The 18,907-nt window shown below is 40.5% G+C and overlaps 1 protein-coding gene across 7 annotated transcripts in view; it reads right to left on the minus strand.

Moving 5' to 3' along the window:
* Window positions 1–18,907, minus strand: part of RBMS1 (RNA binding motif single stranded interacting protein 1) — a 148,380-nt gene that overhangs the window by 66,928 nt on the left and 62,545 nt on the right. The window lies entirely within an intron of this gene.

Consider the following 18,907-nt stretch of genomic DNA (forward strand, 5'->3'; position numbering starts at 1 on the left):
TATAGGGGGAGAGAGAGAGAGAGGGAGAACAGACTGCTTAAGGACTAGACTTTCAATTACTGCCACTTATCTCAGTATTTGTGAATTATTTCAAGAATCTCAAGAAAAAGATTCTATATCATTCCAAATAATCAAAGTTCCAAAAGGAGGTAAGCACTCAAACACTTTATATAGTCCTCAGGATATCTGATGAGGTTGATCTTAAATCAGGCCATAACGAAACTTTAAAATGACACAGAGAAAACCTGCAGAAGAGCAATTCAACCACTTACTTTAACAACAATATAGCATGGCATGGTACAGGAAGTATAAAAACCAGGTCTGTGGTATGGTACGAGAAAAATACTTGATTATAATAGCTAAAGTTTGCCAGGAAAGGTCTCGTGGACAATAAGGCTTTTCACTGACAAAAAAAAAATCATTGCATTCATTCACTTTCCTGCAAAAGTCTGACCCCCCCCTACACCTCAAGAAGCTCATAGCAAAGAACCACCTTACAAGCTGCAGAGGAAATGCACTGAAGGAGGAAGGAAAAAAAAAAAAAAAAGGAAAGAAAAAAAGATTGGAATATAAATTGAAACATGAGTGTAGACTCACTTGTTCCCGCCCCTGTGCCACCCTCTTCTTTGGACTAGTACAAACACTTGTGTAGCCACAGCTGGAACCAAAAAATTATCTTCCCTGATCTGGTTCACCACATGTGGTTTTATGCTACGCAAAAGCTTTGGCTGTCACAAGGCAGGGAACAGGAACGTGTGGGCAGAGAGGAGGGGATTACAGTTTGCGTCTGCTCGAAACGTTCATGAAACTACAACCTTCATGCACAAGAAAAGTGAAACCATTTTGGAGAAAACTTTGGGAAATTAGAATGAAATTGGGAGTGGAAAAAAAGTACAGAGGCACTCATTCTATCAGATACTTCATGATAATTACATGTTCCTTTTCTGTGTTTCCCTGGGAAGGTTTTGAAATCTTCCAATTCAGTATATTGCAAAGTTTATTATGCAGCAATACCAGCCTGAAACAGGCTCACTGGAGAATTAACACTGATATGAAGAAACAAAGTTGTTGCCTAATTGAATAGAACTGAAAATTACCAAAAAGAATGAAATATCTTCATGATAATTTTAAATCTCAGAACTGAATATCAGTATTTCATTGCCATAGGGCTTTGGGGTTGTTTGTTTGGTTGTTTAGTTTTTTTTAAGTAAAGATTTTTGGGAACATTAAAAAATAAAAAATATAAAAAAAAATATACTCCAAGTTGAAAAGCTGATCCAGAGTTTCTTCCAGGCATGATTTAAAATGGTAAAAAGATTAAACCCTCCCTCCAAATTTGTAATGGAAACATTGACGGATTTTAACTATAGCAGCACAAGTTGGGCTGTCAGACTGCTCTGCTTCCAGTAATGCCAGGCAATTATTTTTAGGGTTACGAGCAATGTGGAATGAGAGAGCGACTAGTTTCAAAACATTTTCATAACAAACTGAGCAAATGCAGCCTGACACAGTGCTACTCTTCCCTTCAAGAAGTCTTCAGCAGAGTTCTCACAAGACATGAAGTGACCCAATGTGCAAGGTTTCAAAAAGAACAATTCCCTCGTATGTACACGTATACAGCTTTGATAAAAGTGAACGTGTATGTATCAGTCATAACCTTAACCAGAAATTACTACTAGAAACAAGAAGCCTCTACTCTGTTTTGCAGCATCTTTAGTTTGTCATTGCTGTTAGACATTGCAATGGTTTGCCCTTAAAGTCTTTGGTTTTCTATGGTATGAAGAAGCAGTTTTGTAAAGTCCTGTCTTGATTTGCAGAAGCAAGAGAGGAAAGTGAATGGGTGAATGAGCACAGAGAGCAGGAATACCAAATCTCTCTTCCCGTAAAACATAAACACTACATTCTGAGAAATTTAAACTTTTAGTTAAACATGAAGATGTTCTAGTGCTAGCGGTTACATCCAAATATGATGGGAATGCAAATGTGATTATGGTTGTCTTCCTAAGTTTACAGACAGAAGGTTTTTGACTGCTTCCACAGAAACCCATACCTTTACCAGCCTGAAAAGGCTTTGCAAAACACAGATGTCTGGCATGCTGCAGCTTGCAAAACCCTGCAGCCCAGTGACACACAGCTGCTAAAGGGCCAGTGACATCTTAAAGCCACGCACCTTGTACATACATATTTTATTTTTTACATTAAAGCCTCATTTGAACCGCTCTTTCTGCTCGGCTCCTGATCAGCTACTGATAAACCTGAAAGATGGAGGTGCCCCTTTGGTTCAGGGCAGCTTTTCTTTCCTTGTCCAGCTGCAGCTGCTGCACAAGGCTCGGCCCTGGTGGAGGCCGGCTGCTGGAGCCGCGCTGGCAGAGCCTCCCACGCCCGTAGCGTGCGCCAAGAGAGGAGTTTTTCTGCTGGCCTGGTTGCATCACCTCCCCAAACGACATAAGCTAAGCTGATAAAAGTTCTCCTCCGCCGGCACAGCTGCATCCACGCCTGGGTTTTTGCCAACGTATCGATGTCAGCGAGGATGCATGACTATTTTCCACACCCCTGGCTAATACAGCGCTTGCTGGCAAGATGTTTTGCTGCGGAGACCTGGCCAAAGTTTGGGGTTGTTTGTTTGGAAACAGCTTTCATGAACATTAACTGAAAGCTTTTCCAAACTGATTTCAGGCTTTGTAAAAAGTTTGTTGTACAAACTGTAGTCTCTGTTGCAAATTTGTATCAAAAGCTGTTCTTAAGATTTTATCATATGGACTTCACAACGGTTTGCAATAACGTAATAGAAGCAAAACCACATTCATTAATTTTTCTTTTTAATCACTACATCGTAAATCAAGACACTAAACATGAACAGGAGGAACAAGCTTAATGGAGCAGACCATTTTCTTGTGACAACATTCCTGCTCACAAGGATCAGCTGCCATACTAGTTCACCATTTCTTCCTCAGAGTTCATTCCCAAAGACAATTGTTGATCATTCTTTCTCCACAGCAGCTTCCTTCTACCACCTTCAACAAACATTTGAGCAAAAAAGGCCAGAGAATTGTACCACATGCCGTGTGAGCTCCCCACCTGATACCAGAGCCAGCTGCACAGAGCTGCCACCAGCCGACCCTCGGCTCCAGGACACCGTCCCCCTCCCCCTGGCCCACCTCAGGGGCAGAAAACCACAGGTACAGGTTAGGAACGGGAAGCACTCAGTGGCAGAAGAGCCCCTGAGGAGTGCCTCACGCTAAGGAAAGCCGCCTGCCTATGTCTTCGCCTGCATATAGAGGCAAAATGGGAACGATCACAAGTAAGTATGGAAAAACAGCTGGAGAATATACTCTTCTTTATATGAACCATTCTCGTCTGTCTTATAAACTGGGCTGTGCTTGAGGATTGGAAACGAGTCAGAGCAGGATTTTGTCTGCCAAGGAGAAGAATCTTTTCATTGTCAACAGGAAAATCTCTCACAGAAAACCACCCAACCCAAACAAAAAGGAACAACCCGGAGAAATTCCTTTGACCTAGGAGCTGAGTGATACTGAATCCTTGTGACTTTCAGACTACAAAAGCCCAAGGAAACTCCAGCAAGCTGAAGACACAGACCCAGATAACCATTGTCCCAAACCAGAGCACGATTATTATGGTAGCAATCCATTCACGTCTCTAACTTAGTGTTATAAAAGCATCTCCATGAAGTTATACAACATGCTAGCATTTAATTATGAGCTCCTCTGCGCAGCTAAAATTCCTGATGGGAAAAATACCATGACTTCTACCAGTAGAGTAAGTTCTCACACATCTACTCTAACTCAAACCATAAATTACAGCACATATTAACCATCCAATTTAGCCTGAACTGCTGCTTGGATCATCCCATAGTTTCAAAACCTACGATGTAAGCTAGGGCTCAGGAAAATAGAAGATGCCACATCTGGTGAAGCAAAACAGTGCCACACTTCAGTAGCTTATGAAACATGTTGTCTGGAATAAAATCATATCCTGAACTGAAGGAAGACATCCAAAAGTTCAACAAAAATGACTGTTCCGTGATGAAGATGGTTGCTTTATTAACTTCCTTTAGGCCATTTAGTGTACACTGCAAACTGACAGCTCTATGGGGATGCCATTTTGAGTGTCCTGCATTGTTTTGTTTCATGTTTTCCATCATCATGTCTAAAATGTTATGGCAAGCAAAACTGATTTTCTGGAGGCCTCTCCAAGTCCAATTCTCAATGGACGTGATTCAACCAGCAGGAATAGGAAGATCTGCTGCTGCACTCCCATCTCCTCCCTTAGGGTAGGTTCTCTGACTGTTGTTCTTTGCTCTGTCAGCACTTGTCACAAAGATGCAGCAAGTCAGCTGCTTTCTAAGCATTTTCAAGATTGTACTAATATAAAACGTAGAGAGACTCACCGAAGCCTTGTCCTCCAGACTCTCATTGAGAACTTTCTCGGGATAAAAAGCCCTGGGACCTCCCCCCTCCTCCTTTAAACCACTGACCTTAAGTTCGCTATGAATGGGGGAAGAACACGGTCTCGGTGACGCTGTGGGAATCAACAGGGTGATTCCAGCAAGGGCTGGTTTACTGCACAAAGCTGAGACCATGGATATCGTGTGTCATGATCACAGAGCTGTTAGTACAGCCAGGATCCAAGCCTACTCCATCTTCCTTTATACAGTGGAGATGGCTGCTGGTGCTCCAGCTACACAGTGAAGAAACAAGTAGGTGTTGGAAGAGGCAGGACCCCGTGGGCGGAGGCTGGCAGCAAGCAGAGACTCTCCCTGTTATGACACATCATAGACAACCCAGGAACACCTGGAGACCCAGCCCTGGGTTTCTTAAAAAAAAAAAAAAAAAATCCCTATTTTGGCATGGAAGAATTATGACAAAAGTACTACAGCTGGCACTACGATAAAGATGAATTGCAACAAAAAGGCTGAGATTCAAGTACTCAAAAGTCACACAGAACTGGAAACCCCCTCCCTCACATGTAACTCCTTAGCACATAAGTTTTAAGAAGAGCTTTACCAGATAAAGAGAACGTTATGCCCTGTTCCTCACCTGCCTTTATGTTAAAGCCAAGTCCTCTGAAAATTATTTTTCTAAAATACAGACAAAAAACTTTCCACACTGAAAGAAAACATAAGGAAACAAACAAACAAAAAAACCATATGTGGATAACATGTCCATGAAAATAAAATCAGTTACTTTCACTTTGACTTTTTTAATTAATATTGTCATTCTTCTCTAGTCCATTACGTTCTAAGTCATTTAAATTATCTTGCCATTAAGAACCAGAAAAGCTTCTGGTAAAATTCAGGAAAGCAGCCAATACACTTTTTTTCTGAGAAATTTAAGAGGCCTTTCCTTAAAATACAGAAATGCAAGAGTGAATACATGCTTTTCTTAGCCTCCCTGTAAAAAGATGTTTATAGAGCATGGTTCTATTAGCACTGAAATGAGACAGTTTAACATAAGCCCTCAGTCACAGCTCAGAGGCTCCTAACAATTTCAATCCTAGAACGTCCTGCTTATAACTCAAGTCCTCTCTCCTCTGACAGCTCTTTTGCTTAGGATGGTTAAAAGGACAAAGCATCTTTCACAGTAACTTAGCAGGACTACATTTGTTCTCAGCAGAAAGCAATGATTACTAACTAACAGCAGAAGGTATAGTTCCATCCTGTTACAAAATGTTTTCCTGAACTTTTAGAGGAGCTGAAACTAACCATATTTAAACTACCCATACTAAGGTTTAGTAGAACAGCAATCTCCTGCCAGTAAGGAAACAAACACAGCTCCAAATCTAAGCATGTTCATTTTATGAAGACACTTGAAAAAGGGGAGCATAATCACAGCAACACAGAAGTGTATGACAAAACCCATACTGATGATACCCAATTTTTCTTTCTCCCTCCAAGAATGATTTCTTTCATTATTATTTATTAATAAAAAAGGAGCTCTAATTGGGGATGGCAGGAGAGGATGACAACAGAGCAAGCAAGGGATGCAGAAGCTCCTCCTGGTTCAGGTAGCTCTTCTCATTGATAATGGAAAAGCTTCAAAGCTCCAAGGAGCTCATCTCATCTATCAAGTTCATCAAACGGGATTTTCAAGCGTTCCACTGACTGACTCCTCTCATCCAGAGACAAACAGAAGATGATGGATACAAGAAACTAGCTGCACCACAGCACAAAACCTACCACAAAAGAGAAAGAAGGGAGTGCTGAACTGGCTAAGCCCCTGCTCTTTTGCAGAAGCTATTAGTACTTCTCCCTTCTGCTTGCTCATCATGAATCACAGCATCCTTGTCCCTCAGTTTTATACTGGATTCCCTGGACAATATTGGTACCATGCCCTTGGCATGACTACGTTATAGATACAACTAAAGCAAAATATTTGAGTTTTAGCTTCTGAAACTTGAACAGGCCGCAGCAAGCCAACAGTCAGCCTAGGTTAAAACAGCAGAAAAAGAAAGTCAAGATGCTGAAGTACCTAGAGAAAGAGAGCTTGGTACTGAGATCTGGACAGAAAAACATGTGCATGTTTTTGTGGTTAGCCCTTCATTGAGCAATAGACACAAAAGAACTCACTGCCAGCTTCCTTCTTGACTCTAGTAAAAACACAGACCTGCTTCCTCCAGTGCAACCAGCCAAGGCTTTTGCTCAGGATCCAGACAGAAAAGAGTACTGAATCCTGAGCCCACGTTTAAGTTTTTGTTCCAGGATAAGGATTCGAGCTGCAATTAGAAAAAAACACATCCCTTTGTAGAGAGACTTAACTCACACACCAACGGGTTTACGCAAGGCTCTGAACTGCAGCAAGTCCAGCACACAGCACTGAATGCAACTAACAAAAATCTTGCATTACATATCTATTGCTAGACATTGCAAGCATGGTATAAAACCCTACAACACCACACCAAAAAACAGCCAGTCAAGATATTTCTGAGGTAGGAGAAACTCCTTGGTTGAAACTGCACTGCACTTCGGGACTCCCGTGTCGTGCAGGAGGTACGGCTGGACCAGGGATGGTCGAGAGCTGGCAAGTCACATCCAGCTCACAAGCACCTCAAGGGCAGCTCAGGAGACTCAGTAAGTTTGCTATGGCTCAGGTTATGCCATAGGAGAGGCGCCGCACTGGGTCACGCACTAGCCTGAAAATCCTACGTAGCAGATAGGGCTGGATTTCCAGGGGAACCCATAAAATGCCACCAAGGCAAGCATGTAGAGGGGTTCTCACCACATTGAAGGGAGCATCTAAGAGGTTTAAGAGAAAAAGTGCAGAAGTGTAGCATCTGCCTCTGACAAATGACTATTTCAGCTCTCACAGTGATAAGAGGTTTAGAAATCCCTAAACTACATGGTCACAGCAGTCCCTTCTCACTGGATATATGATTTTGCTTAAACATTCATGTAACAGGAAACTCCTACTCACTACCACCATTTAAAAACTCTTCAGGTGTCAGCCCAAAACAGATTAGTATCAAATAAAAAGAACAAGTTTTCAGGCAATTGTTCTACTTCATGAAAGCAGTCAAATTCCCAGGACATTAAAAAAAAAAAAAAAAGTCAAACTGCAGCTGGCACATATAGTACTCCCATAAATAGTTTTGTTTCTCTGTCAGCCATCAAATGTCTTGCAATTTTTTTTATTTTGTTTTTTAAAGGGGAAGAGGAGGACCCAGGGAATTTCACAGCAGTCAGCCAAACTTCAATTCCCGGAAATATTCTGGAACAAATTATTAAACAATCGGTTTACAAGAATCTGGATGATAATAGAATGGCAAAAAAGCAGACAGAAAAGATCTGTCAAACACAGATCACATCACCAAAACAATCTAATTTTCTTCACTGTCAGGATAACCAGCTTAGTGGATAAGGTGGTAGTAGTAAATATCTACAGATCTTGACGACTGAGACCTGTGACACTGTCAGGTAATATTTTTCATCAGGAAAAAAACAAACAAACAAAAAAAACATGTCTTGATCAGCAGTTTCCTTTCTAATGGACCCTGTAGCAGAAAGTGAGATACGGACTGGAGTGGAGACCACAAGCAAATACACTCATGATCTTAGCTTGCACTGTCATGGGAAGGGAAGAAGCAGAGCAAAAAAGCACACTGAGCTGCATCACTGATACCATCACTTCCTCTTCCTCCCAACCCTTAAATTCATGGCGCATCCTAACCTTGCTGTTTTTAATCTCTTCTTAATAAGTAAAATTATACAGGACTGAACATCAGAAGGCATAGTAATCCCTCAAAATAGAAAATACCTCTGACTATGATAATACGATGCCCCTGTCATTTTTTCAATAAAGAAAAACTAGAAACAACCTGACATCTACTATGATCAAAACTCCAAAGGAAAGATGGCAATTAGTTATTCATCAAATCTGGAAATAAGTGCACTGAAATCTGAAAATAAAAAACTTGCATTATCCTTTGACTGTACTCAGAGTGTATGTAATGGGGAGAAGTAGGATACCAGAAGCGACACCAACAGGTAGGACTTAAATGTATGGAAACTACAGGATGTGGATATATCCTGGGTATTTTCTTGCTCCCTTGCAGGAAAACAAGGCAGCAATGTATAGCAGGTAACCATTTCTCTACGTGAATCCTGCAAAACTAAGCCACAGATGTAAGGTGGCAACACACAAGGCAGTTGCTCCTGCTCAGAGGACAGACCCCTGCATTAGAAGGCAGCAGATCACCTACACAGCTGTGATATCAGTCACCCTCTGTGTCATTAGCTATTCTGAACTTTTGCCTCCACTGCTAACAAATGGGGCCATGGACAATATTCAGTGTAATCCAAAACTTAGAGTTTTCAAGTATTTATGTTTATGATATGTTAAGATGTATGTTTTTATGGGCGTAAGTAATTATTTGTTTCATAAACAGTAGTACTAAATATGCAACATTCTTGAAGCCATCCTTATTTTCAACAATTAAGGATGCCATCCATCATCTCATTTTGGTGATTAGTCCAGCTACATTCATATAACTCATGAAGTTGCTGATGGGATTCCTAGGATCACGTTAAAAAAGGAGTACAATGCAGACATGGAGATACTCACCCAGAGAACTGCTTGAATACTGGTACTACTGCTAGTACAGCAGAAAGTATGTCTGACCATCCTCTACTTCTTTAAAAGACTATAGGAAAAAAAGCTTTCTTTTGAAAATTAAAAACTCTGCAGAAAAAAGTCTGTGCATTCCTGAAATACTGTTTTTACTGCTCTTCCATTATTGTATTTGTATATTATCCATTATTGTATAACCTTGTATTAAATTAATACAAGGTTACTAATAAGCTTTTAAATATTGTTTCTTATTTATAAAGCATCACAGGCTTCATGAGATATGTAGATAAACTCTGCAGTTTTTTATTTCAGACTTTTTTATTGTTTATAGTGTCTTCTTATTATTTGTTTCTGTTTTCCAAATTTTCATTTTTCCCTCCCAAACTGCAATCTCAGCATTCTGCTCATCTGGCTAGCCTAGCCACCCTCCCTCCATCAACAGCAATTACAGGACAGAAACGGCACAGCATTGAAGATGCATGTCAAAAGAAGCATCTGCTTTTTTGGCAAACTCCACACTGTTGGTGGCATTGGAATTATTGCTATACTGTTTGTCACAGGGTTAGACCACAGATGGCTCTTTTGGCTGACATGGGATCCGCTATGTCATTTTCTGTTTATTGAAGTTAAAAAATAAATTGAAGAACTTGTGCCTGACCATGTATGAGGGAGTCAGTTCTTATTCAAATCCCTTTGTCTCCAATTCCTGGTTCCATATGGGCAGTATACCATACCAGCACTGTGGCATCATTGTTACTGTGCACCCCTCCATGCTATTTTAAAGAACAGAACAGATCTTTTTGGCAAGGCCACCGTACTGTTATGCCAGTATTCAATAAGTAGCACTATGCAGCACAGCCCCCAGCCCATTCCTGCTTCTCCTGCTGTGTTCTCTGAAGACGTAGATGGTGTCATAGAGGCAGCTGGCTCTGGCCCTTTTTTCTACATTCCTAAATCTTAATCTTTCTCTGGCAGACAACGCCCATCTCACTGCAGCCAGCAGCTCCAGCAGAAGGAAAGGTGGCACGTCAGAAAAAGCCCTCTAGAAAAGAAGCCAGTTTTGTAACACTTCGTCATCAAGATGGAATCCAGACAACCCCAGCAACACGTTCTCTTGAGATACACAGCTTATGCTTTAAAGTATAGATCAGTTTGTATATTTTATCCTTCGTATTCAGTTTGTCAATGTTTTTCCTTTTTTAATTGCCTAATGCATTGTGTCTTCAGACCTAACTACTTTAGAGATTATCAGCAAAGAATGTGCTAGTATAGAAGCACCACACAAGTGCATCACGAAGGTTAGCATAACACCAATGCCAAGAAGATCCAATTCTGTTGCTCAGCAGCTTACATCTCTGTGCTATGTTACAGTTAAGCCTGCGTAAGTCATAATGCATCATACACCCCATCCATGGCAACGAATGACTCCTCATCAGAAGAACACGACTGACTGCACTCCCTAGCTACTTCACTGCAAGTATTTGCACTGCAAGACTGTCCTTTATAATGTTTGCCATAGAACTCATCTGTGCCATGCTGGAAGTTCTCTTCATCTTTATGTTACTCACTTTTGAAATTTCAGAAAGTGCCCTTGTGGTTCTTATATTCTGCAATATGATAAAAACTCAGCAGATACAACTCATTATAACCAAGAGACTGGAAGAGGACATACACAATATTACTGGTAATGTAGTAGAGCAAGTCTCAGGGATAAGTCCTAGGAAAACACAGGCAGAAATGGTATAATTAATTTATGTTAATATTATATGTAATTAAGAAAAGTCCTGGTGATATTAATGTATACCTAGTCAACATTAAAAAAAAAAAAGAAAAAAAAAAAAGAGAGAATACAGCAGAGAAAAAAGGACTATGAAAGATTCTCTACATTTCAAAGTTGACTGCTAGTTTTCCCCAGTACTTTTATACGGATTTAGAAGTACTCAATAGTTTCCTCTTTTGCTATCATGACCACCTCCCCCCCCCCCCCCAAAAAAAAAAAAACAAACACTTTTGACTGGACTTTTATTTCAGGGGAAACTTTTGATTTCCTTTCTTTTTCCTGAAAAACTGAATATAGCTTTTGGCTGCTGTGGTGCACTCTGAGGATGCAAGCAGCCACTGACACAAACATTGGAGAAGATCAAGTGTTCCACTTTAACACTGACTTCAGACCTCTTTGTATTACCCCTAGCCATAGCATGTTATCTATTCCCCGAATGTTTGAAAGCTTCCCATCCATCCAACAAAATGGGTACAGAGATCAATAGTATCTTTCTTCCAGCCAGCGCCCAGACAGATAAAGCTATAAGCTAGCCTATGTCTGCAATACCATCAGGGACGACCAGAGGCACGTATGGTAACCTTCTGCATTTAATCCTTCTACTCATCTCCATTTCAAATCATGACAAAGTTCATATACTGGGATCCTTCCATAAGTAACCTACAGTTTTAAAAACTTGAATTCTAACTCAAATTCTGAATGTAAAGTTTCTAATGAATGTCTTGTAGCTGTGATGGCAGCTATAAAATACCACTGGAGTAAAAATCTAAAAAGAAATCTAACTTCAGGCATGCACAGGACTGTGCGTACTTGAAATTTCCTTGTTGTGGTTTTTCCCCCCCAAAACTGACTTTGTTTAACATTTGAGTTCTAAAGCAAACTGACTTTGATTTGAAAACCAAAGTAACCATATTTTAATGACATTCCAACTAATTCAAGAAGCACCAACAGTGCACAGTAAATGCAGCACAGGATTTTGTACTCCACTGCCTTCTCTGCTCTGAAGCCATGTATAAGGGAAGCGTAACATATTTTTACAGTTACTTCAGCACAGGTTGAGGTGACTATCAGCAGAGAGCTGATAGCCACTTTGAGTAGAAACAGGAAGGAATGCTAAGAATTCATGCTAACTTTGCCATGGTATTTTGACATTCAGGAAGACCATAGTTGAGACCATGCTACGGCAACTGGTCTACATACAACGTCAGACACTCAGTGTGCAATTCTTTGTCAGGGTGAACACATCTCCAAAATGTGATTCTCCCTCACAGGAAGAACACCCTAGCTGAATGGAAGCAGCCAAGTATTGCTAAATTAGCAACGCAGCTGATTTTAGAACAAGAGCAAGATAAGTAGCAACTTTAAAAATAATCAGACTCTTATGTAAGGAGTTGTCAGTATTCTGCATTTACATCCATCAGCCTTGTTCTGCTTTCACCCAGTGGTTCTACCTTCATTTGCAAAAACTTGCCCAAAAGCTTTATAAATGTCAATGTTGTATAAAGCTGACAGACCAAAAAGCACGAACGTATGATGTTGGCAAACCTTTCAACATAAGACTTCTCTACAGAATAGTAGAGAGCAAACTCTACTTGGTTTGCATGCTGCAATACATGTGCCAGTTTTCTTTGGATTTTAATGAGGTTGTGTGTAGCACGTACATGGCTGCAAATGAAATTCCTGAAGTCTTCTAAATGATTCCTGAGACTCTACATGGCTTCCTAAAATAAACCTTGGAAGTTCAGATCTCATTAGAAAAGAACTGGAGTCAGACTTCATTGCTCTTAAAATGTTTGCCCCTCTTGCATCGTTTCCCATTGCAAGGCTGGTGTTGCAGACCCCATGCAAGCAGCCGTGCAGGTGCCTGGCTGTGCTGCCCGCAGTGTGGTGGGATGTGCTACCCACCCACAATTCTCCTCAGTGCAACTATATCTGCTCTGATGCACGTGCTAACAACGGCAGGACGGACAAGCTGCTAGTTGTAGCCTCATGGAAGGTGACAAAGCAATGCTTTGTTTTATTGTACTTCAACTCAGCCAAAGCAAAACCAACTTAAACCAAGAACTGAGGAAGAGCTGTATGTGGGAAGACTTGACTTTAGCATCAACGCCAACTATTTCTAAATTTGGGGGGGGGGGGGGGGGGGGGGGGGAGGCAGTGGCTATCTGTCACCTTTTGATATTTCTCAGAGATGATCTTGCATTGTTAACGAAGCTTTAGGAAAGCCCACCACATCCATCATGTTTGGCCTAGGGTTCACTGCAACATATCCTAGTGGCATAAAAGGTCCATTTCTACAGGCATATGACAAAATATGCTCATTCATGCACAGAACACTCCTCTGCTCCTCAGCAATAGAAGGCTGGTCTGTTGTGGCCAGGAAGACTCCCACAGCTCTCCCCTACATAGCACACAGTGATTTACCTATGCACAGGCACCACGGAACAAATCTAAAATCAATTGAGCATGATCAACTATGTTTAACTCCTGGGAAATTCAGAAACAAGGAACAGCTCATCTGGTCGACGAGTAGTCCAGACAGATACCAACCAACATTTTTCCCAAAGCTGCTGTTACTACAGAAAATGCTGTTGGAGTACAACGTTGTAGATGTTAACAGACAACTTAAGACTGCCTCAGCTGATCAGCAAACACTAGTTGCAGAAGATGCAACTTGACAAGCAACAAGAAACTATGGACATGTTTCTATGCCTTGTTATCAGCACACTGCCCCATGGCAGAGCCATCTCTGCGGCATTCTAGCAGGTCCTACTTAAAACCAGGTTTGGAAGGTCTGAACCCACGGCACACCAAATCCACAGTCAGGACCACTCACTGATAACTGAGAACTGATTTTTTAATATGTTCCTTCAAAAAAAAAAAAAAAAAAAAGTGCACATTTTTGTATTAGCAGTATTGCTCCAAAGATCAATGGTATTTCCATTCTTCCCACGTACTGCTTGTACTTCTCATGTACTCCCATAACCTGACATTAAGGGTCTGGACCCACAGTGAAGGTAACCCAAAATAATGAATATGCTGCTCAGACGTGTCCCTTCCCTAACAGCACACTTCCTCTGCCTCTGCAATGACTGCAATAACGTGGCTGGGAGCCAGCCCACTCTGGGGTCAAAGGAATGCAGAGACAGAGTGAGCTTGGAGGTACAAATACCTCTGCCTGTGGCTCTTACTGAGAGAACCACTTAGCATCACCCAGCTGCACCCTCGTTTATGGCCACTGCCTTTACATTCTTGCAGAGGACAAATGCCTACTAGACTTTACAGGGCATAATCTAATTCTTGGGGTCTCCTTATACCATAGAAAAAGTTAACTTGTCCCAGTTTGTATCAAAACCAACAGCTTTCAGATTAAAGATAGTTTGATGAAAGCTACTTCGGGAAGCATGTATAGCTCCATGGCCCACAGAATTTGAGTTCAGAAGTCCCTTAAAACACAAAGTTACCAAACACTGATTTAAACCAGTCTGTGGGTGAACTCTTTTTAATTTTAAGCCATAAAAAAAGAGAAGTGTGACATCTAGTTAAAAAGTATTAGGGAATCTAACCAATTAGTGAATCTAATCCTCTTTATGCAAAGTTATTATAAAAAAATGTTTCCCTGAATGCAAGTGATTAAGGTTGCACAGACGAGGAGTCCTACCATACATTAAGGCAATTCACAATACTGAGAACAAAACAGATATGGGGACTTGATGAAACACAGCAAGAAATTTGCAAAAATCAGCGTAAACAGAATTCAGCACATGAGCCAAATTTTATAAATAGTAGTTTCCTTCTCTTTGTAAATAGGGAAATCAGGATTTCTTCAGTAGGATGACGTTCTCAAACTTGTGAAGGAAAGCAAGATTAAAACCAAAGGTTCATCCATAAAAACGAGGGCAAGATTTCCAGAGGTCAATAAGCTGTGGTGGAGCTCCCCAGGAGATTTCCAGCTGCACCTTCAGGATGATTTGTCCATACCAACCTCTGACCATGCCATCAGGCAGATTAAGAGAAGCACAAAAAGCTAAAATCTTTCAGACATTACTGATGAGGTGTCTTAAACATGAAAAGTCAACTCTTTAATAGAGTTGTGAAGTAGCAGCTGAACTTTCTGGAAGACATCAAATTTGCAGTTAGAGAAAAGGAAAAAGGTGGTATAAAGAAGTCAGACAGCTTCATCACCGCTGGCTAGATCTGCTGCTCTGATAAACTGGTTTTGGTGCAGAACCAAATAACACGCATGGATGACTTTGCTGGCCCTGTCAGCAGCTCAGCTTTAGAGCCCACCTTTCCCTCGGTTTGGCTCGGGGGCCCCAAATAAGTGCACCAGCAGCAATCGCTGGCCAGCTGCATTTCAGCCAGCTGGGTTCCAGTCCCTGTGGGACCACAAACTGAGACCAGTTCAAGGAATAGCTTAAGCTGGCCCAAAGCAGCAGTCTTGACCACACCGAGGAGATTAGAGAGAAAAAAAAAAAAAGAAAAAAAAAGGGAAGTTCAGACTGTCTCTTTTACCATCAGTGCTGACTCGTGGAAGTGGTAACAGTACAGTGTTAGGCAGTAAAACAATCAGAAATTAAACCAGCTTCAGCTTTACATACACAAACTACATAACAGCAGAAAATACATTTGGTACCTACCTCTGCAACTAAGCCTTTAAAGTATGACAAAAAGCAGCATGTACAAGTCCAGCTGCAAAAACTTTGGTGAAATCCTGTGTACGTACCATAGGCAGCAATGCTGCTCTGGCTTCAGGGACACATTTTACTTATCACTGTATCTGAAACAAATCTGAGTTAGTCTTTTTTTGTTCTTTAAAGAAAGATGTTTTGGTAGATGCTTATCACTTCTTAGATCCAATACTTTATGACTGCTGAAAACATTTCCTCCGCCCCCCCTTCTTTTTAATGACAATCTTTTCCCAAATCCTTGAGCATACACTTCCAAAAAAAGTTCTGTACTTAAGCCTGTTTTATTTATCATTTCCTGTTCTTCTCAAAATCTGGAATTTATATTTGAATAATGCAAACAGACAACCTCTTCTAACTCTTTTCCATGGTACTCGAACTTCCCTCTCATTTTGCCTTCTAATTTGAAGCTTCTTTCTTGGTTCAAACCAAGAGATAAACATACATATTATACACACACACACACATACACATGCTTGTAAACTTTAATGATAACTCATGCAGCTAGTTTTTAATTCCAAGAGAAAAGAGGGCTTCAGTGGTTAAGAATATCATTCAGATATCTGAAACTCAAGCAATATAGTATGACTTCAGAATTAAAATGTTGGTGACTTCACAGTGCATGATAATTAATATCACAAAACTTAATTTTTAAGTTAAATTACGAATGTTTAGCAGCAGTAAGCTGAAGTGTTCTTTGGTGCATCTTAAAAGTTAAAGGAAGCAACACTCCAGACAGCTGCTGGAGCGAATGTCTGCCTGCATAATGAATCACCCATAGACACTACAGAGCATTGTTAATTCTGAAATGAAAATTACAAGAATTAGATAACACCTAGGAAGGCTTCCAGATGTACTGCTAATACACCACTCCAAATATATGAGGAATTCCACAGCCAAGATGGAGCAGTCCTGGCAGCACACACAATAGTCTATCTAGCTCAGGCATACAAACGGCTAGAGCTAGAATTGCAGAAGTGAAGCAAGCAGTGCCTACAGCAGTCACCAGCATAGTCAGATGCACGTGCAGCCGTGTATGAGCACAGCTGGCAAATACAACTGCAGCACCTGTGCAAGAGCCTCTGTTTCTGGGAGGGGAGGGGATGTTTCACTTGAACCACGTCTGGTGCTATGGCAAGGGATGATAAATACTTTCATGCCAAACACGAGTCAGAAATAAACTACTCCATTTGGGCACAGAGCCTGACCCATCCACGCTTTTATTAATTGTGTTCTTGTCCTTGGCACAAGGATTCAGATGAGGAATCTTACCTCTGAGTGCATCAAAAATGACAGATAAAAGACAATACTTTTGGTAACTACACTCTGAATTGTTAACTTTAAAACACTGTAATGAACAGGTATCTGTCCCGCTAACAGTGAACATTTTAAGACAAATTAATCACTTGCCTCTACTTACTGCACAAATATCATCCTGAACAACTGCTTTCAGATTTGTCCTAGAGTGTGGGCAATTTCAATAAAATGTATTTTTAACCAGAATATTCAGGTCCTACCTTTGCAGCTTGTCAATCTGTGCAACCGTTGGATGTTTAACACTAATAGTCTTGTAAGTCATTATTAGTTTGCTACAACAGCCATGGTAAATTGAAGTCAGACTGCACACTGCATTTGCTAAAAGAATAAACCAAACCTCTGAGTATACGTGATTTAACTGGATTTCAAAATTAAAATGGGACAACAGAATATTGGAAAGGGAAACTTCCCAAAGGAGAAAAAATATGGGGTTAATTTAGCAGGAGAGATAAAGCCATAAAGCACTACAACTACCTAGACAAAAAAAAATCTACAAAATCTAGGCCATGAAACTTCATGGAGTTATTCCCGTTCTACGTAATTGTCTGCATACTAAAATTCTGCTTGGAAAGGAAGACTATAGCTGATAAAAACCCAACATCATCCTAAAACTAAAATTGTGGACAGTTCTACCAGTCCAGTTTCTTGCCAAAATGAACTCTGTCATTGTTATAATCTAGAAACATCCAGAAGAGTATTCATTTGAATGTTCCCCCAGACTGTAAAGGAACTAAACACAGAGTCAATGATGAGCAAAATTTGAACATGAAGTTTTACCACTTTGAATAATCCGCTCCATCCTGAGCTTCGAAGAACAGGCTTAAACGTAGACATGTATATATGTGGTGTGTATGTATATATATATATATATATATATTAAGCATTTTAGCCTTAGTTATTGTAATATCTGACCCACTTCAGTATCTTAGTAGATTTCTGAGCAAAATCTGTGAGGAAAACCACTGTTACCAGATACCTTTTGAAGAGCCAAACCTAAACAATTTACCTAAGATTATCCAAAAAGTCTTTGACAAGACAATGGAATTTGAACTTTATGTCACTACCTTAATCCCTGTACTGTCCTTGGATAAACATTATAGGTGTGGCTGACCTAGCACTTTTAGCATCACCCTAGACAATGGCTCAACACAGAATTTACTTTACGGGAGGAAGAAGGTGGAGAGAAAGGAAACCAGCTCTGAGGATTCAGTAATTTTGGAAGGGGTTCACCTGAGAAGCGTAACACCAAGAAAAATACATCTTCTGATTGAAGAATGAAAATCACAGATAGGTTAATTCCATCATTTTGTATACAGGAATATAAACCATATGTTAATTCTGAAACAACAATAAAGTTGCAAGTGAAACATTAAAACTGAAAGCACAAAAAGGTCAAGAGCTTCAGAGCAGGGAATTCCTATCAACTGATCAGAAGATGTAAAGAAGAAGGGTTACATGAAAAGCCAAAATGCTTCCCATAATGACTAAACCAGTCCTCAGCTCTTGGTGACTTCCCTGAGACCACGACACCACACACGTGACAGATCTAAGAACAGTATGTTTGTTGGCAACATGACAAGATCTGGTCCAAGAGTTAACTTGATTTTGTCACTATAGCAATTAAAATATCACCATAAAGCTGAAACAATGAATGACTTCCTTAACCATTCCCATCACACATTAGTCTTCATAGAATTGTGGAATATCGTAACTGGGAATGGACGCAGCTCCCAGGGCACCAAAAATCCCACTCTTCTGTCTCAGTGCCGCAGTGTGCCCTAAAGCTCACCAGCACTTTTAGCCAACAGAAGTTCTACACAGTGAATTACATCCCGGTACTCTTCAGCATTAAAATTAATCAAGATTTTCAACATCGTCCACAGCTCCTCCATACCCCAGGGTAACACTGTTTCTCTCCTTTCAAAAACTGTCCCTAGTTCTGGAATATGTACACACACACACACTGGAAGCCCTGTTTCCCCAAGACACTAAAGGATCAGTTATCACTTATTTTTTTGTTTAAGCTGAACACTGTAGAA

Source organism: Anas acuta, chromosome 6 (genome assembly GCF_963932015.1).
Source record: "Anas acuta chromosome 6, bAnaAcu1.1, whole genome shotgun sequence".
Lineage (NCBI taxonomy): Eukaryota > Metazoa > Chordata > Aves > Anseriformes > Anatidae > Anas > Anas acuta.